The 17,265-nt window shown below is 43.9% G+C and overlaps 1 long non-coding RNA gene across 1 annotated transcript; it reads left to right on the top strand.

The window, feature by feature from the left end:
• The first annotated feature begins 4,682 nt into the window (after positions 1 to 4,682).
• Positions 4,683 to 15,641, top strand: LOC306824148. The gene is made up of 2 exons (XR_013779098.1): positions 4,683 to 5,077; positions 15,145 to 15,641. It is a non-coding gene; the product is annotated as an uncharacterized lncRNA (long non-coding RNA).
• Positions 15,642 to 17,265: the final 1,624 nt, after the last annotated feature.

The raw sequence follows: 17,265 nt of genomic DNA, 5'->3' as shown, positions 1-17,265 counted from the left end.
GAGCGTGTACCTTTAAAGCACATGACGGTGTGATATATACTCTTTTCTTTATCACTTCACATCTCTCCTCGGTGATTTGCTCCCCGTCCCCGGAGCTCTGTGTGCTTCACTGCAGCGGGGTGTGTGACCTCTGAGCTCCTGGCTGCACCTGACTGTGCAGCTGGTGTCAGCGCGGGGGCATCTCCCTGCACGCGCTCCAGCCAACAAACACAGGCAGCGCTGCTATCTGTGCAGGAATCATTAATGTTTCAGAACAGTCTGCGTGTTACAATGGGCTCGTCTCAGCGCTGCTTCCTGCCTGCTCGGCTGCACCTGATGGGCCTCCGCTCACATATTTCATCGCAGCTCATCTGAACTTTGCAGCAGAATGGAGTCTGCGGGAGGGTACTGAAATCATCTCATGCTGCGGAGACATTTTCACCTTGAATAGCTGCTATCTCTCAACCTCTCACACACACGAGGAGCCGCACAAACACCAAAACACTGGAAAGAACTAGAACAGCAGCTTTTTGTCCAAACGTGGTCAGGAGGACGGAGCCATTCAAAGTTTAAATAACGTAAATAAGACTGCTGGAGGTCTTTCACTCTCCTCGATGGAAAATCTCTTTTGCAGACTTTATGGTTATGAGTGCATCATCCATCTTCGCCTTAGTGTTTGCGGTCTATTCGTGCTGCAAATAGCAGCATCGATAGGTTAACTTCATCTCCCAGCAGCTTCATGATAGCACCATTCTTTACAGAATATATTTTTTGAATGTTTTCAGGATATTTAAGATTTAACATAAACATAGTGATATAACCAGTCAATAATGTTATACAGCTGGAGACGATGAAAGAACGTTTCCTGTTCTTGTATTCAGGACTGGAGGGAACACCCAGTTTATGAATGAAGACTGAAATACTTTTCAGCTGGATGTAAAGTGACCCCGAACAGAGTCAAAAACAAAACAAAAAAAAAAAGGAAGAAGAATGAGTGGAGAGGGAGGGAGGTGACAGGGAAGACACACGTTGATGCAACAACAAATAATCCAGGATTCATGTGTGTGAGATCGAGGCGGTGCCGCGGAGACGAGTCAAATTAGTCAATCCGGTGTCTCCTTCAGACCTTTACTCATCATCGTCAAGGGCAGGAGCACGATTGACTGTGTTATTGGAGTGTGTGTGTGTGTACGTGTGTTGATCCTTTCAGCTGTGAACCACTGCTTTTATCACTCCGCTCAGACACTTATGAGCCGGTCCATTTGTAGGAAACAAGCACCCCTTGCACTCTCCTCTGGTCTGATCTGAATGAATGCATTCACACAACACAGCCGCCGCTTGAATAACAATGGGGCGAGGAAGAGTGCGGGGCTTAGTGTGTGTACGCCGCCGCTCACGGGAAAGAGATGCAGGAAGAGCCGGAGACGGGGATGCTATTATCCCGCGCCTGTGTTTTCATAGGCTAACATAATTAACCCTTGAGTTCCTCCCTGTAATAACTGCTGATGTGCACACATTAGGTCGCGTTAAACACACATCAGGTCCGCTTGATTGTTCCTCCACTGCTGTAAGTCTCCGCTAATTACGACTGATGAGTTAATTGTCACTCTTGTAAACAGTTGGTTTGTTTGAGCGGAGGTTGTTCAGAATTTAAAGACCTTCTGTCAACCTCATTTGCGGACTAAGCCGGCTGCTCGCCGTCTACCCAGAATCTTAATCATCGTGCCTTCACACATCCTCACGCGTCGGGCCGATCCGTCCAATGGCATCAAACGTTGAGTCACGATCTTTCCAAACAAAGTAGGCCGCACCACAAGGACTAAAACTACCACCTGGCGGCGGTGGTCCGTTGTTATGACAACCATTTTCCCCACCACTGTCGCGCACCATTTGCAATATTTGTGCTAATCAAAAATAATGTCTGATAAAAAGTTGAAAGCAGCCCGAGCATTGTCAGCTAAACCACCGGCCCAGTTTGTAGTTACTTGAGTATTGATGGTTCATCTTGTTTAGTTTGTTTATTTGTCCGTGGATTTCTCGAGGATCAGTTAGAATGGGAACGTTTTTCTGCACATTCAGCATCTCGTGAAACGTCTTCAAGACGAGCAGGAGCAGCAGATTAATATCCGTGTTTCTGCTCAGCTATCTCAGACTGTCCTATGTATTGTACCTTGCTTGTGTGATGGAACAAGGTGTAATGATTCAAGGTGTGTGTGTGTGTGTGTGTGTGTGTGTGTGTGAACACGTGCACGTGTGTGTCTGGCAGCTCCTCAGCATTGCGTTCCTACAGGGAGGGATAAAACTGGAGGACTCTTCACTCCTGGGAGCTCATTTAGAGCAAAGCAGCGTTGCCTCTCTGTCATCCAAATTGGAGGATTTACCACACACAGTCACATTCACACACACACACACACACACACACACACACACACACACACTCAGGCACGCTGGCGCTGCACTGCGAGCACCCGCACACACTCCAACTTATTAGCCTGCATTTGAGTTTGTTGTTGCGTCGGACTACTTAACGCCAGCACAGGCAAGTCAATCAGAAGCGTCCCCATTATCTATTCATCCTCCGGCGTGCCCACAGCACATCAAACTGCTGCAGAGACAGAGAGGCTTCTGGGAAACGTCAGCATCTGCACACACACAGCTCAGAGGTTGTGGAGCCGGTAAAGAAGAGGCAATCTGCAGGTGTGCTGAGAGAACGTGACAGTAATCAATAACGGTGTTTGAAGATGTGCTGATAGAAATCAGGGGCCAGAGCCTTTCATAAACGTAAAGAGGCTGCCTCTAAACACGTATTGATCACTCTGAATGGTCAGTGGATGCGGAGGGAGGGGGGGGGGGGTGTAGCACACACCTGAGATCAATCAGCTCAGTAACACCAGGTCTCCATGTCTCAACAGACCGCAGCACTAAACACTTATCTTCCAAAGGGGCTCGTTAAAGCTCGCAGCGTCCGTACGGAGTGGGGTTGGGGAGCGGTCGGACTGCAGCGAGGATGAGAAATACAAGGCTGAAAAAAAGGTCTGAAAACTGGAGATGTTGGAGGTTTTTTTTTTTTTTTTTAGTGAGCGAGAAAGGACAAGCAGAGATTTGCTCCTGCAGCATGCAGGGTGAAGGTCGACGTAATTACAGGTCTGCCAGAACAAAAAACACACAACTTCTAAACCCTCCCCCCCAAAGCTCCCTCCAGCAGGCTCATTACGTCTGAATGCTGCTCAATCGTCAAGGGAACCATTTGTACTCATGTAGAAGAATAAAAATGACAAATGTGAAATTCAAATGAGATTTTTCAGTCTTCTGGATCAAACCTGTTTACAGAAAGGTTCCTGTTTCTGTCTTGTGTTTGTATAAATTACAATATATTTAAAGTTGTTAGAATAGAGAAACACACGACATCCATAAAACAAACAAACATATAATCAAAGCCAGACTGGTGGCCTAGTGGTTAGTACAAGCGCCCCATGTACGGAGGCTGTAGAATGAATTAAAGGGGAATCCTCTAAGCCAGTTTAGTTCTTTCTTTAAGTCAGTGTAGTTCCTTCTTCAAGTCAGTGTAGTTCCTTCTTCAAGTCAGTGTAGCTCCTTCTTCAAGTCAGTGTAGTTCCTTCTTCAAGTCAGTGTAGTTCCTTCTTCAAGTCAGTGTAGTTCTTTCTTCAAGTCAGTGTAGTTCCTTCTTCAAGTCAGTGTAGTTCCTTCTTTAAGTCAGTGTAGTTCTTTCTTTAAGTCAGTGTAGTTCCTTCTTCGAGTCAGTGTAGTTCCTTCTTCAAGTCAGTGTAGTTCCTTCTTCAAGTCAGTGTAGTTCCTTCTTCAAGTCAGTGTAGTTCTTTCTTCAAGTCAGTGTAGTTCTCTCTTCAAGTCAGTGTAGTTCCTTCTTCAAGTCAGTGTAGTTCTTTCTGAAAGTCAGTGTAGTTCTTTCTGAAAGTCAGTGTAGTTCCTTCTTCAAGTCAGTGTAGTTCCTTCTTCAAGTCAGTGTAGTTCTTTCTTCAAGTCAGTGTAGTTCTCTCTTCAAGTCAGTGTAGTTCCTTCTTCAAGTCAGTGTAGTTCTTTCTGAAAGTCAGTGTAGTTCTTTCTGAAAGTCAGTGTAGTTCCTTCTTCAAGTCAGTGTAGTTCCTTCTTCAAGTCAGTGTAGATCTCTCTTCAAGTCAGTGTAGTTCCTTCTTCAAGTCAGTGTAGTTCTCTCTTCAAGTCAGTGTAGTTCCTTCTTCAAGTCAGTGTAGTTCTCTCTTCAAGTCAGTGTAGCTCCTTCTTCAAGTTAGTGTAGTTCTCTCTTCAAGTCAGTGTAGTTCCTTCTTCAAGTCAGTGTAGTTCCTTCTTCAAGTCAGTGTAGTTCTCTCTTCAAGTCAGTGTAGCTCCTTCTTCAAGTCAGTGTAGTTCTTTCTTCAAGTCAGTGTAGTTCCTTCTTCAAGTCAGTGTAGTTCTTTCTTCAAGTCAGTATAGTTCTGTCTTGAAGTCAGTGTAGTTCCTTCTTCAAGTCAGTGTAGTTCTTTCTTCAAGTCAGTATAGTTCTGTCTTGAAGTCAGTGTAGTTCCTTCTTCAAGTCAGTGTAGTTCCTTCTTCAAGTCAGTGTAGTTCTTTCTTCAAGTCAGTGTAGTTCTGTCTTGAAGTCCGTCACAGCCCTACTCTGCTCTTTGTACTTTTCCATTCAGACTGCCTCCCTCTCACTCTACCTGTCAGCCACACCCACACCACACTCAGCTCACCTGCTCTCTCAGCTGCAGCTGATCAGTAATCAAGCCTCTACAGAAGCTGCTGCTGCAAACGTTCTCATTTCATTTCAGTTATTATACAGGAACATTTAAAAGTAACATGAAGTTACAGTTTAACGGGCATGAGTCAGTTTAAAAACATGTCTCTAGCTGGTTTCTGTTCTGCAGAACAGGAGACATAAACCAGTCATGTACAGATTGTCACTGCATTCATGGCTGTCTTTCCAGCGTTTCCCTTTGGACTTATCTCCCGGTACAGACCCAGCCTGTCTTGGACTCACCTTCTCTGTCAAAACCCCGGTAATGACGAGTGTTGCCTCAGTGTCTCCTGGTTCCTGTTTTCCAGTCTGAGAGTGGATTACTTGTGTCGCCTGTTTAAAGTGAGTTTTCATGTTTGTTCTGCTCTATCGACTCTGGACTGTTTTTCTGTCCCATCAGCGCCTACGTTCCTCAGCCGGGTAACGGAGGCATTGTGCAGTTTGGACTGTGATTAGCTATGTTTGTCCTTCTATTAGTGATGCTTTGATGCTTTGTAGTGAATCAGAAGAGCCAACTCTCATCAAGTGAGAGCCGGCTCACAGTTTTTTCCTCTCGCTGCTTAGCGCTGACAGTGGGTTAACCCCAGCTCTGCTCACATCTGTCAAGCTGAATTGTGCTCATTCACTGCCCATTACAAAGTTAGTGCGGTTCTTTCTTTCTCAAAGTCACTGTGGTTGTTCTCCGGCAAAGCCCCGGTTTATTGCAGCTACTTTTTATGTGCCAAAAGTATTTCATTATTTTCTAAAGCCTTTATTTTTTATAAAAAAGTAGCATTTTACAAGATGCTGCACGTTCCTCATTTTTCCTACAGGTGGCCGCTGCTCAGCTAATAACTAAAATTACTACTTTATTCCAGTAAATTTACACGACTAAACGCAGATGCACAGCATTTATTTTTCTTCAAGCTATTTAAAATAAAAAATTCACAACATGTTTTACTTCCACAAAGGACAACAGAGAGTTAAAGAAGAGCTCTGTGGCTTTGAGACAGTAGAGGCCATGAAGGTTGTAAACTGTGGGACCACTGATGTGAACATAAACTGCTGATATCTGGGAGAGTAGTGATGTCCTAAATGTTTGGTTAACAATGACTATTAGCGCTCTTTAACAAGTCCTCTTGCTAAAAAGTAAATGTAAAAAATGAGTGCGATAGTTCAACACCTTCTTATCCATCTAAATTTTGGCCACTGTTTACTTCAAATGGGAATAGTCTGAGCAGCTGCAGCTTCTCTGCCAAAGTACTCTTCTCTCTAAAGGGACAATTTCATTTTCGCAGGCACCTTGAAGTCACAAAATCCTAAATTATGGGTGAAAGGTGGAGAGAGTGAAGGTGACAGGAGGTTTATGGTGAGACCACAGTGAGGTCAGAGTTATGCCCTTATGTTGAGCTCTGACAGATTTTTTGCCTTTTGTTCTTCTTGTGTCAGGCTCAAGGTATTTTTCCCCTCTAAAGGAAAGGCGTAAAAAATGAACAAGAGTCAAGGAACAGAACAGGCTGTTTCTGCGTCTGTAGCTTTAAATATGTAAATGAGCTGTGTCTGACCACGCCCCCTCTCTGGAAGGACTCGGGTGTACTCGCTGCTTTCTGGCTCCATGTCCTATTGTTTACGGTGAGAAGGCAGACTCAGAGGGCAGAACAAACACCTAGCTGTGGGAGTGTCACCCACCTGGGGGAGGGGCTACTGCCCTTTGTGATGTCATGAAGGGAAAATACTGTTTGAGCACATTTTCTGAAAAGTGGAGCAGGCAGAAGACGGAGAGGGTGGACTTTTCTCATCATTGAAACTCAGAAATAAGTGATCACATGAATAAATCAATTAAGAAAAGAGCAGTTTTATGAATAAATAAAGATGGCTTCAGCACTAATAAGGATTAAACTCATTAAAATCAATATATGGTCAGTTTACAAAGATCTATAGATACTTCATTGTCTAACCAGCAGTCATTATTTCTCTCCCCTGTCCGCCCTTCACCTCTGAAGTTAAACATGTACAGAATAAATTGCATTATGTTTTGAGATGATATCAACTCTCTTTAAGTCTCTACATTTTTAATTCCGTCGCTGTTGACACAGATGGCTATCTGCTATCACTCTTCTCTTATCGAGGTGATGAAATGGGATTTCAGTGGCGGGTCTGTAGGTGATTCTCCAGGAGCCAATCTGTCACAGAGCGGAGACGCCTTATCTGTCATCAGCAGGGACTTTATTCATGTTTAACTGCTTTCACCTAGCAGCAGATTTATGGACGTTTTGCACATACCCCTCCCCCCCTGTACCTCATGTGCAGATGTGATTTGTTGTGTTGATCTTGTAGGTACCCTAAATGTCTCCTGTGGTATGAAACTGGAAAAACCTGCTGGCTGAAAATGTTTTTCACAAACATAATGTGTCTGAGAAATATGAGTTAGGCCGCACGTTGGCTGTAAGAAAACCGACTGGTTGGTGTTATTTGGATTGTAACAGGCGCCCATCAGCAGGGCATGGCTAGTATTAAAAACATGTAATCATGTTTCCACTGTGGGGATTCGAGTCCCCCTCTCAAACTGCTATTACATGTTGCACGATAAAGGGCAGACTAACAAATAACAAATACACATTTCTAAAGCAGTTTCTGTGCTGATTGGAGCTCGGAGCCACAGACCGACCGACCGACCGACCGACCGACCGACCGACCGACCGACCGACCGACCGACAAAAACAAAAACAATCACAGCGACAATTCACCAGCAGTCACCATTGATCTATGTGGATCTGCGTCAACTGTTAGATGTCCCAAACGGTCAGACTGCCTTCTTGTTCTCTTCTCTGTACAAGAAAATGACAGGATCTGATGCATGTTGTCGCCCAGTGGTTCCCAAAGTGGGGGTCAAAGACACGGTTAGGGGTGTCGCGAGATTCCTTTCAAAGCCTTTTAAAAAACGGAGAATAGTTTAAAATTGCATGTTTTGTCTTTTCATTTGAAAATATAGACAGAAATATGATGTTGTTGGGGCTGTTCTAATGCCAATGTTTGGAGAGGCCTAATAGTGTGCGTGTGACTGTGTGCAATGTCAGATGTTTTAAGCACTGCAGGAACAATGTGGGCTGCAGTCTCAAGCACTTTTATATTGGGGGTCGAAGTTTGGGAACCCCATAACATCAGTAAAAATATAAAACTACGTCCTTTCAGTTGTTTTTTTCTGGTTACATTTTTTCCACTTTGGCTGCAGACAATGTGTTTGTGAAAGAGATGTCCTGAGCAGCTGATAACAGGTTGATGAATCCAACACTGACTCACAATTTCATACTAAGGTGCAGACTCGGAGCCGGTCAGACTGCTAATTTAGGGCTGATAGAGGACTGCAGTTTGCAAAGGGAAGAAAAACACAATGAAAAGAAACATCTGAGATTAATAGCCTGTCAGAGTGAGGGGAAGCTAATAACATGGATCAGTGAAATCAGAAGTTAGCGCTGTGTGCTGCACTGGGATAAATATGTTTGAGTGAGCAGACCAAATGTTTGGGAACAGACCCTGAGCAGGATTTAAGGCCGGGGGAGGATTTAAGGCACAAATTGAAAAAGTCATCAGTCATCGATCACCGGTTAGCTTGTTTTATCCACAAACAAAGCTACCTGAAGCAAAGCTCTTCTTTTTACCTGCTGAGGTTGATAAAGCCGGTTCATGTTTTGGTCTGGACCTGGACTGTCATAAATCCTCCTCTGACTGCTGCAGGTGATGTTTCAGCTTTTATAACGAGTATGCATTGTAAGATATAAAGGCTAATTCTACAAACTGCTCAACTGCTTTGTAAAGGTCAGAGGAGTTTTTTTTTATTATTTATTTTTTTTATGACTGCATCAAAGGTCTGAATTAGACAAAGAAGGTGCACAAACAGAGAGGAGGCTCAGTGCCGGTTCTATTAAAGGTACAGTAACACATTTTTCAAGACCTGAAAATCGATAACGTTTAAGCTCCTAAACTCTCTTAAATTGATCAAAATGATTCTTTCATACCATTCATCACTTGCTGCTGTAGAATAAAAGGATTTTACTTTGAGGCCCAATTTGCCCCCAATCCAACACAATCACGTAAGGGGGGTGTGGCCCAATTTAAGGCCACACCCCTCAAGTGTGTTTGGCGTGCTGCTGTAACTGCTTCAAATATCAGCAGCAACATTTATCTTCATCTTCTTCAGGTCCTGTCAGACATTAATAATGTGCTCTAAAAAAAATAAATGTAGCAGTTGTAAACGCGTTCAAAAAAACTTCGACCAATGTCTGCAATCGACCACGTTTTATAAACCAATCACAGCCTCTCGACCTCATGCATGCACGAACCCACACTCAAAGGGTGAGCTGAAATCCGCTTCTTGGACCAATGGCGCTTGTGCATGTAAGTGAGGGGGCGTGGCTTTAGAGGGAGCACAGAGGGGGCGTGGCTTTAGAGGGGAGGGGGGTGAGTGAAGATGAAGCACTGAGGGAATGCTACTTTTAAAGTCATGCTAGTTTTTAAAAAATTACCAACCTTTTCATGTCCATGTGAGTCTTCTTCAGCTGCTATATCAGTCCTCCCAATTATACTATCAATCAATATCATACTTATTCTTACGGTTTATACTCGCTTTATAACCATCACTACGGACATTTCTGCGTTTGTTTTGCTCCATGTTGTCTCCACTCGAGCAGATTCTGGTTCTGCTGAAGTTTTTTTTTCTTCTCCAGTAACTTTACTAAATGTTGCTTAGTTCTCATGATGGACTCATGTTGGGGTCTTTGTCACTGTGTGAAAAGATGGACATTATGAAGAGCTAACCAAAAGTGAAGCCAAAACATGCAGAGCTCCCCGTCGTGGAGCTGCAGTATAGAGGCGATTAGCTCCACCTCCTCTATTTTAACAAATGGGCTATGGGTCAAACTACAGAACCACCTACACGTAAAAGCTGGTTTATGTTAATTTTTGCTGAGAAGTTTAGTTTTAGGATGTTGTTAGATGCTGTAAAAAGGTCACTGATGGGCAGCTCTGTTGACCACTGTGTGCACCAGAACATCAGGTAAGAGTCAATGAACTTTCTATAAATGTGAGTGTCTCCTTCAAACTGAAACTGCTCAATCTGCTCCGTCGTGGACTGCACCCACCTGAGCGATCTTTGGGGTTTTGGTCAGAGGATTTATACACATATAATAATATAATACATATATTTATACACTGTACAGTCAATGGATTCCATTATGTTTTACTGTTCTGTCACAAGATCTTTGAAGCTTGAATCCATCAGTCTGATATCCCATAAAGAAACAGAAACGTATCTATCGCTGTGAGTCAGAGCAGCAGCAGCCGTCAAACGTTGTTATATGTTATAATGTGTTGTATGAAGAGTTATGTGTGCCACGTGCAGTCTGAGACCCTGACCAGTGCTGGACGTGTCCCCTCAGGGCTGCCGGAGACGGGACGCAGGGGTGAGCGATGGTGCACAGTTGCTGTTGAATGATGGGGAGCAGACAGTGGTCGACCCCTTGATGACGATCAGAGATTTAAAGGGACATTTACAAGGTTGGATCCATGTCAAAGACGGGCAGTAAAAAACTTTGTGCAACAAGGTAAAAGCGAGACATTAATAATGAGACGGTGTGTTTCCCCGGCTGGTCGATCACTGTGCGTTTACTGCTTTATGAAACAGACTAAAGCGAGCACAGAGGCCGTCACCTCCCCCCTGACTGCAGCAGCTTCCTATCAGTCTCCATGACAATGTCTCCTTTCAATGGAGCCTATGCTATAGTGGAACACAATTATGTAAAACTGAGTCACACAATACAAGCAATGAAATGGTTTGTATGGATGTTTGTCACCTCCATACTGGTCCATGTGCTCTTGTGATGTGAATCTGCTGAAACCAAGCAGCAGCCTCTTGAAGGAAAAAAAAATGGAGCTTCATGCGTGTTCATCGAGTGTCAGCTTGAAGCTGGCTCTACCAGAAGTCACAGACACACTACAGGCAAAACAAACCCAGCACAGAGAGACATGTTTACAGCCTGGTATGAAAAAAAAACAAAACAAAAAAAACCTCCTGATTAGTTGTTACACTGCATATGGACGATTTTTTTTTTATTTAAACCGCTCTGGTTTGATTTTGAAAAACGTGATTTTCAAAGTTAGACACGTAGCTGACATGATTGACAGGTGGGTGCAACAGTTTGTCCCGCCTCAGCTCCAGCTCTCAGCCTGTCGTTAGCTCGACTCAAAGTTACTGTGAAATGATTGCAGACTGATTTAGATGAGATATGTGAGCAGTGCGATGGATTGTGCAGTCAGGTCAAACGTCAGCCTGATTGTGCTTTATTGGTCATGTAGTGTACACTGCACAAGGCACGATAGCTTATCACGGCCTGATCAGCTGTCTCTGACGATTATCTGGCATGTTTGATATTTCATACGTAAGACTGCACACTCTCACAGTGAGAGCAGAGCCACAAACTTATTCTCAGACTTTAAGACTTTTTTTCATGAAATCAGTCTTCCCTTTCTGATGATGAAATATCTGCAGATTCAGCTAGTTAGCTTGTGTTTATCGGTGATGCTCGTGTGTGTGTGTGTGTGAGAGAGATAGCGTGTGAGCGACCTTGCTGGTCTATTTAAGTCGCAGACATGAGACAACTAAAATACACGTATATCTGACGTTAACCTGCGTCTGTCTTATTTTTTTTTTTGTGACATTTGTCAATAATCCAATTTCACTATTTCCCGCTCAGATTGAGCGTGAAGAATCAGGTCGTCTGTGTGAACGCAGATCGTGACCTTCGGTGTCTTTAACGATTCGTACAGTGTGAGCTGACACTCCATCACAGCCTTTTCCTGAGACTTGTCCCCGTCCATCCCAGAACCAAGCTGCCCAGTCTGAGGACGTGAGACCCGTTTGGTCCCGTTGCATGGACGATTACAGTTTACACAGATTCTTATATTGGTTTAATATGAAAATGTCTTCAGGGATGATTCATGTGTGAAGCAGCAGTGTATTTAAATAAACTCTGTATTTGCTTGGAGGTCGAGGCCCACATGAAGCTGTCTCTCAGAATCCTCTGTACGGCCAAAGAGGTGCTGCAATAAGCCAAACTCTCAGATTAATTCTTCCTCACTCCAGTAATTCAAACAACACTGGAGCAGAAATGACAAGTTGTGCTGACAGTGACACAGACTCAGTACATTTTAATTGCAGGATCTGCCGCAGAGAGTTGCCAGATCCACACACACATGGAGTGGGGAAATGAAATGAAGAGAAGGAGACAGAGACGCTTTATACGGATGCCAATAATAAGTCTTTCCTTTGGCTTTGTGGAGACCGCTGGGATGCCATCAAAACCATCAGAGCTCTCAATTCCAAGCCTGACTCTCACAGACGTGAGCTGCTGGATCTAATGCGTCACAATGTGCAGCGGACAATGCCATGAGTAGAAAACTGATGCTGCCAATTGTGCAGCTGTCTGGATAATAAGGGGCTGAAAGAGAAGCGGTGCTTAATGAATGAAGTGAAGGAGGCGCGTAATGACAGTTGGTCTGCAAATTGCGGTTTAAGTTGCGAGTTCTTCCTTTCCTGTTCTGTTGGCGTGAACAACGAGTCAGATGGGGTCCAAAGACTGATGATGCAACGCTTCAGAGATGAGCGTTTACAGGAGATCATGAATGCGTCTCCTCCTCCAACCAATTAAATACACAAGTAAAAAATAAAGTGTAGATGAAGTAGTTCCTACTCAAAGAATGTGCAACATTTGACGCATAAATAAATCATGACTCATCAGTGTGTCCTGTGTGAATGTGTGTGTGAGTCCTGACTGTCTACAGTGAGGGAGAAGCTGGAGTCCTGCTGGTTGTGTTGTTGTCAGAGCTGTGTTTACATGGACGGGACGGCCGGCTCCTCCCCTTGTGTATAAAAGCAGTTTGAGTCAAGAAGAAGAACATACTGATTATTTGTTACATCAGCGTTTTTTAGATCACGCTCATTCTGCGTCAATTTAGATGCAATGTGAAGCTAACTAAAGAGCGCTAACATTAGCATGCTAACACAACAGTGCGGGCCACGGGCAGCCTGAGACACGGACAGTTTTGTCCACCAGAATGAATTGATCCCATTCACACGCCACTGAGTGTCCTCCACAGGGACACATCAACATGTGTCCACAGGAGCTGGGGATCGAACCCACCGACCCTTCAAACTTAACAGAGATGATTCTGAGGTTTAACATGTGTGAGGACTGTAAAACAAAAAGAGGTTGGATTTTTTAGAACTGATGTGTTTACATGGACTCGAGTATCCCGGGTTTGTTTGGGGTTTAAGTATCCTGTCTTTGTAAACATCACATCCTGATTTCAGAAACCGAGATACGTCCTCATCCTGGTTTTGAGAAACCTGATTTTGCTAACTGGAGAAATCCAAAAGAAAACGAGGACTCGTCATCCCGTTTCTGACAGAAAGAGACTAAAAAGACAATTTAAACTTTCATAGATCATATTGCATATTTTGTTTACTCGGGACTTTCAGTTTATTTTGGATCCATAGTCGTAAATTAAAAGGGATATTTTTGTTACAATTAAAAAATGTTATGTATAAGCCACAGTGTTCTCATGTTTCTCAGATTTCTAAATGTCCGGGGTTTGTGTTAAAAACATCGTGTGCACAAATAAGATGCAGTCATCAAAACCGGGATACTAAAGTCCATGAACACTCAGTTATACAATGTTTGTTCGGCTGCTTGAAACAAATGTTCCATATATGAATAAATGAAGTAGTTTGACTGGCTAGGGTGAGAGAACGCAGTCATCCTATGATAGTGTGTGTGTGTGTGTGTGTGTGTGTGTGTGTGTGTGTGTGTGTGTGTGTGTGTGTGTGTGTGTGTGTGTGTGTGTGTGTGTGTGTGTGTGTGTGTGTGTGTGTGTGTGTGTGTGTGTGTGTGTGTGTGTGTGTGTGTGTGTGTGTGTGTGTGTGTGTGTGTGTGTGTGTGTGTGTGTGTGTGTGTGTGTGTGTGTGTGTGTGTGTGTGTGTGTGTGTGTGTGTGTGTGTGTGTGTGTGTGTGTGTGTGTGTGTGTGTGTGTGTGTGTGTGTGTGTGTGTGTGTGTGTGTGTGTGTGTGTGTGTGTGTGTGTGTGTGTGTGTGTGTGTGTGTGTGTGTGTGTGTGTGTGTGTGTGTGTGTGTGTGTGTGTGTGTGTGTGTGTGTGTGTGTGTGTGTGTGTGTGTGTGTAGATGGTTCGTTAAGAACTTTATAAAAATCTTGCTCTGGACTTTTCTAATGCTGAGGTAGGATTCTTATTTTTCAAAGCGTCGACAGCCCTCTCTCTCTCTCTCTCTTCGAACCTTATTAGAACGAGTGAGGAACTGGAGTCTAATGGCCATGTGGAGTCGATGCACAGTAACGTATGCTTCCTTCTGTGATAAAGCTGTAAACAAACCCGACCCGCTGACCCTCCAGCTCGGGGAATAACGAGGAAACAGGATCTTTGGAGCAGTGCAGGCTGACGGCGGTGCGGGCAGGCAGTCATAGAGCAGGTTAGTGTAAGGGGGGGGGCTGCACTGGACTAATGATGAGGGATGAAGTGAGGGGGACGCACACTGTGGCTGATTGCTCGGCTGTTAACAGTGAGCGGGGGAACAATAGAGAAACAGGCTCTGAGGACCGTCCAAAACCCTGCTGCTGTAAAGTCTTATTAGAGAGGGATTGTAATAAATGACCTGCAGGACGGCCCACATGCATCCTCGGTGTAGAGGCAGCAGTGTGGACTGTGCCGTGTCCGGGCCGGCAGCTCAGCAGGAGCACTGAAGACACACAGTACTGAGCAGGTGATAGGACTCAGTACGTCAGTCAGGGAGAGAAGGACTCTACTGCACGTGCTCCAAGGATCTGATCTAATGAAACACATGGCCCTATTAAAAGTATCTTATAGATGATGCTACTATGTTAATCATAATTATTTAAGATCATGATACGGCCTTGTGTCACATCCTGAAGGTGTCCTTTTTGGAATTTGGAATAGATCAATCAATCAATCTTTATTTCTTTAGCACATAGAACAAGTGCTGTACAAGCAAAAAAATAAAATAAAAACAATAAAAGTAAATCACAATAAAAATACAACAAATAGGAGCGTGAATAAAAATGACAAAATGTCAAGTTCAGCTTGTATTAAAAGCCGGAGCAGAGAGGCGGGTTTTAAGCAGTGGTTGGAGCACTTCTTATATTAACAGGTAGACTGAGAGTGGGAGCAGCCACAGCAAAATGCTAGTTTTTCTTTTTTTTCCTGGAACGTGTTCATGCATGTAAAGACATCATCAATGATTTACAAGTTGCAAAAGAAAGTAACATTTGTTTGTTTTACAGTTTTCTGCAAATATTGATCCTCTGCAGTCGTTACAGTGAAGAACTGCTGTTGTTTGTGTTTAACAGGAACAAAATGTAACTATGACACCTGCAGCTGCTGAACAGAGCGTCACTCCTCCCTCTCTAACGAACAGTCTGAATGAAGCTGGCTGACTTTGATCACTTCTTTGAGAAGTCCTAATCCTGCAGTCCGGGTTCTTTTCAGGGCCGCGTGCTGGAAGCTGCAGCAGTCTGCCGCCTGCGTCGTGACGTTGATGTCTTAATGGGGTATTATGGCAGCTGTGTGTTAGTGCAGGGAGTGTTGGAGACAGACTCTGACGAGCGAACAATCCTGATCTCTGTAATTAGAGCGGGCATGTCGTGCTCTCATTACAGATTTTAGAGGCAGAGAGCGACCAGGCCAGCTGACGAGAGCTCTCCTGACGTCATTCTGGACTTTCATGTTCTTACTAAGAGATTTACATTTCTCATGTAATATATGATGTAAAAATTCAGCTGATTCCAGACTGTTTCATGGCTTCTTCTGGTGTAAGACTCCCACAATGCTGACGTGGTCTCTCATGTTTGACGATGAAAACAAGTCAGTCTTCATCTGCCTGATTTAAAAAAACAAAAAACAAAACTCTTCTCTGCAGGCCTTTCATAAAACCTGGCAGCCTTTCTACTTCATATACTGTGGATAACTTGTACATTGAAGCTGAAAAACAAAGAGTTGTTGATTTTGTCCATTTATCATTATTTATGTTATTAGTGTTTATTTTTCTTTCTTCTCCCCTTTTTCTTGTATTTTTTTGTTTTCTGTTAATTATTTTGTGGTATTCACCTGTTGATATTTTCTGAGTTTTGGTTGTCTTGTCCATTTTGTCATGTGTGGTGTGAATTGCTGTGATTGAATGAGTTGTTTAGGGAGGAAAGGGTTAACTCGCCCTCTAAAGCACCTTGGGTTTTTTATTTGTTATTTTCTGCTGTAACAAGTTTAATACATTCGAGAGAGGACCACTGTTGTAAATCTGGAAAGTCTCTGTCTTTGTTTCTGTGCCCTTCCCAAAAAAAGAAAAAATATTTGACCAAAAAAACAAAAAAAACAACCCTCTTCTCTGAATCATCTGGTGAACTTAGATGTCTGCCTGGCTCGGCTCATTATTTACTGATTTCTATCAACGGAGAAATATCAGCCGACGACGTTTAACCGATGCATCACTAAAAAATACGATTCGTAAATCATCGGCAACAATCAAAATAGAAGTCCACAGATCGCATGAACACTTTTATTTTTTAAACAATGAATCACTTTTACACACACTTTTAACTCCTGAAATGTTCGGCTGCTTTGCGTGTGAGCGAGTGGGAGGTCACGCCTAGATCACATGACCGGCGAGATCTTCATATATCTTTACCTCTTCTTTGTGGATACTGTGACGACATCGACTTAGAGGGAAAGCTGTCGAAATATTGTCCAACTCTGTCGCTGTGACGCCATTTCCCCGTCGTTCTTTTGACATCATTTCCCCCTCTCGTCCTCCTGTCCGCAGGAAAAGTGTCTCGCAATCCTGCTTAAAAATGATGTTTGTGATCCCTTCACCTTTAACGTAGCGTGCTTCACTCAGCCGTGAGTTTGACTTCATGTGGAGTTCACTCGGTGACGGTGTCGGGGGGGCGGAGACGGAAACGTCTCGAACAGGAAACTTTCCTCGAAGTTTGTGAGTGTGCTGCTCAGCCTTGTTGTCAGACCCCGATCTCAGAGCTCTCTGCTGATCTTTTCTGCAGGAAGGGTGGACGCACGACTTGGACCCCCCCCCCCCCCCCCCAAAAAAAACAAACAAAAAAACCCCCAAAAAAAACGTAACAACATAGAATTGATTTGGGGCCATCTAATTGTTTTCTCATGGATTTTTGACAACTGAGGTGGCAAAAACCCCGCCTTTCGCTCCCTCGTGAGGCGCTGGGCCCGCCTCGAGCCAGTGGGAGTGGCGTTTACATCCTGTGAGCGATGCACAGGTCATAGACTGTCTGCACGTGACAGACGATCATCGGCCACATGATTAAACTGCTGCCTTTCCCCCCCCTCTTATCCCTGACAGACTGCTCAGGGATCGCCTCCTGCTGTGAGATTCATGTGTGAACAAGAAAGTGGGGAAGATTTCAGAGGCAGCCTGCCTGAAATGTTCTTGGTACTCTCAGGAGTTC

The sequence above is a fragment of the Symphodus melops genome (genome assembly GCF_947650265.1).
Source record: "Symphodus melops genome assembly, chromosome: 5".
Classification (NCBI taxonomy): Eukaryota; Metazoa; Chordata; class Actinopteri; order Labriformes; family Labridae; genus Symphodus; species Symphodus melops.
Note: the sequence above shows the minus strand (reverse complement) of the source record. Positions and strands in the feature narration are given on the sequence as shown.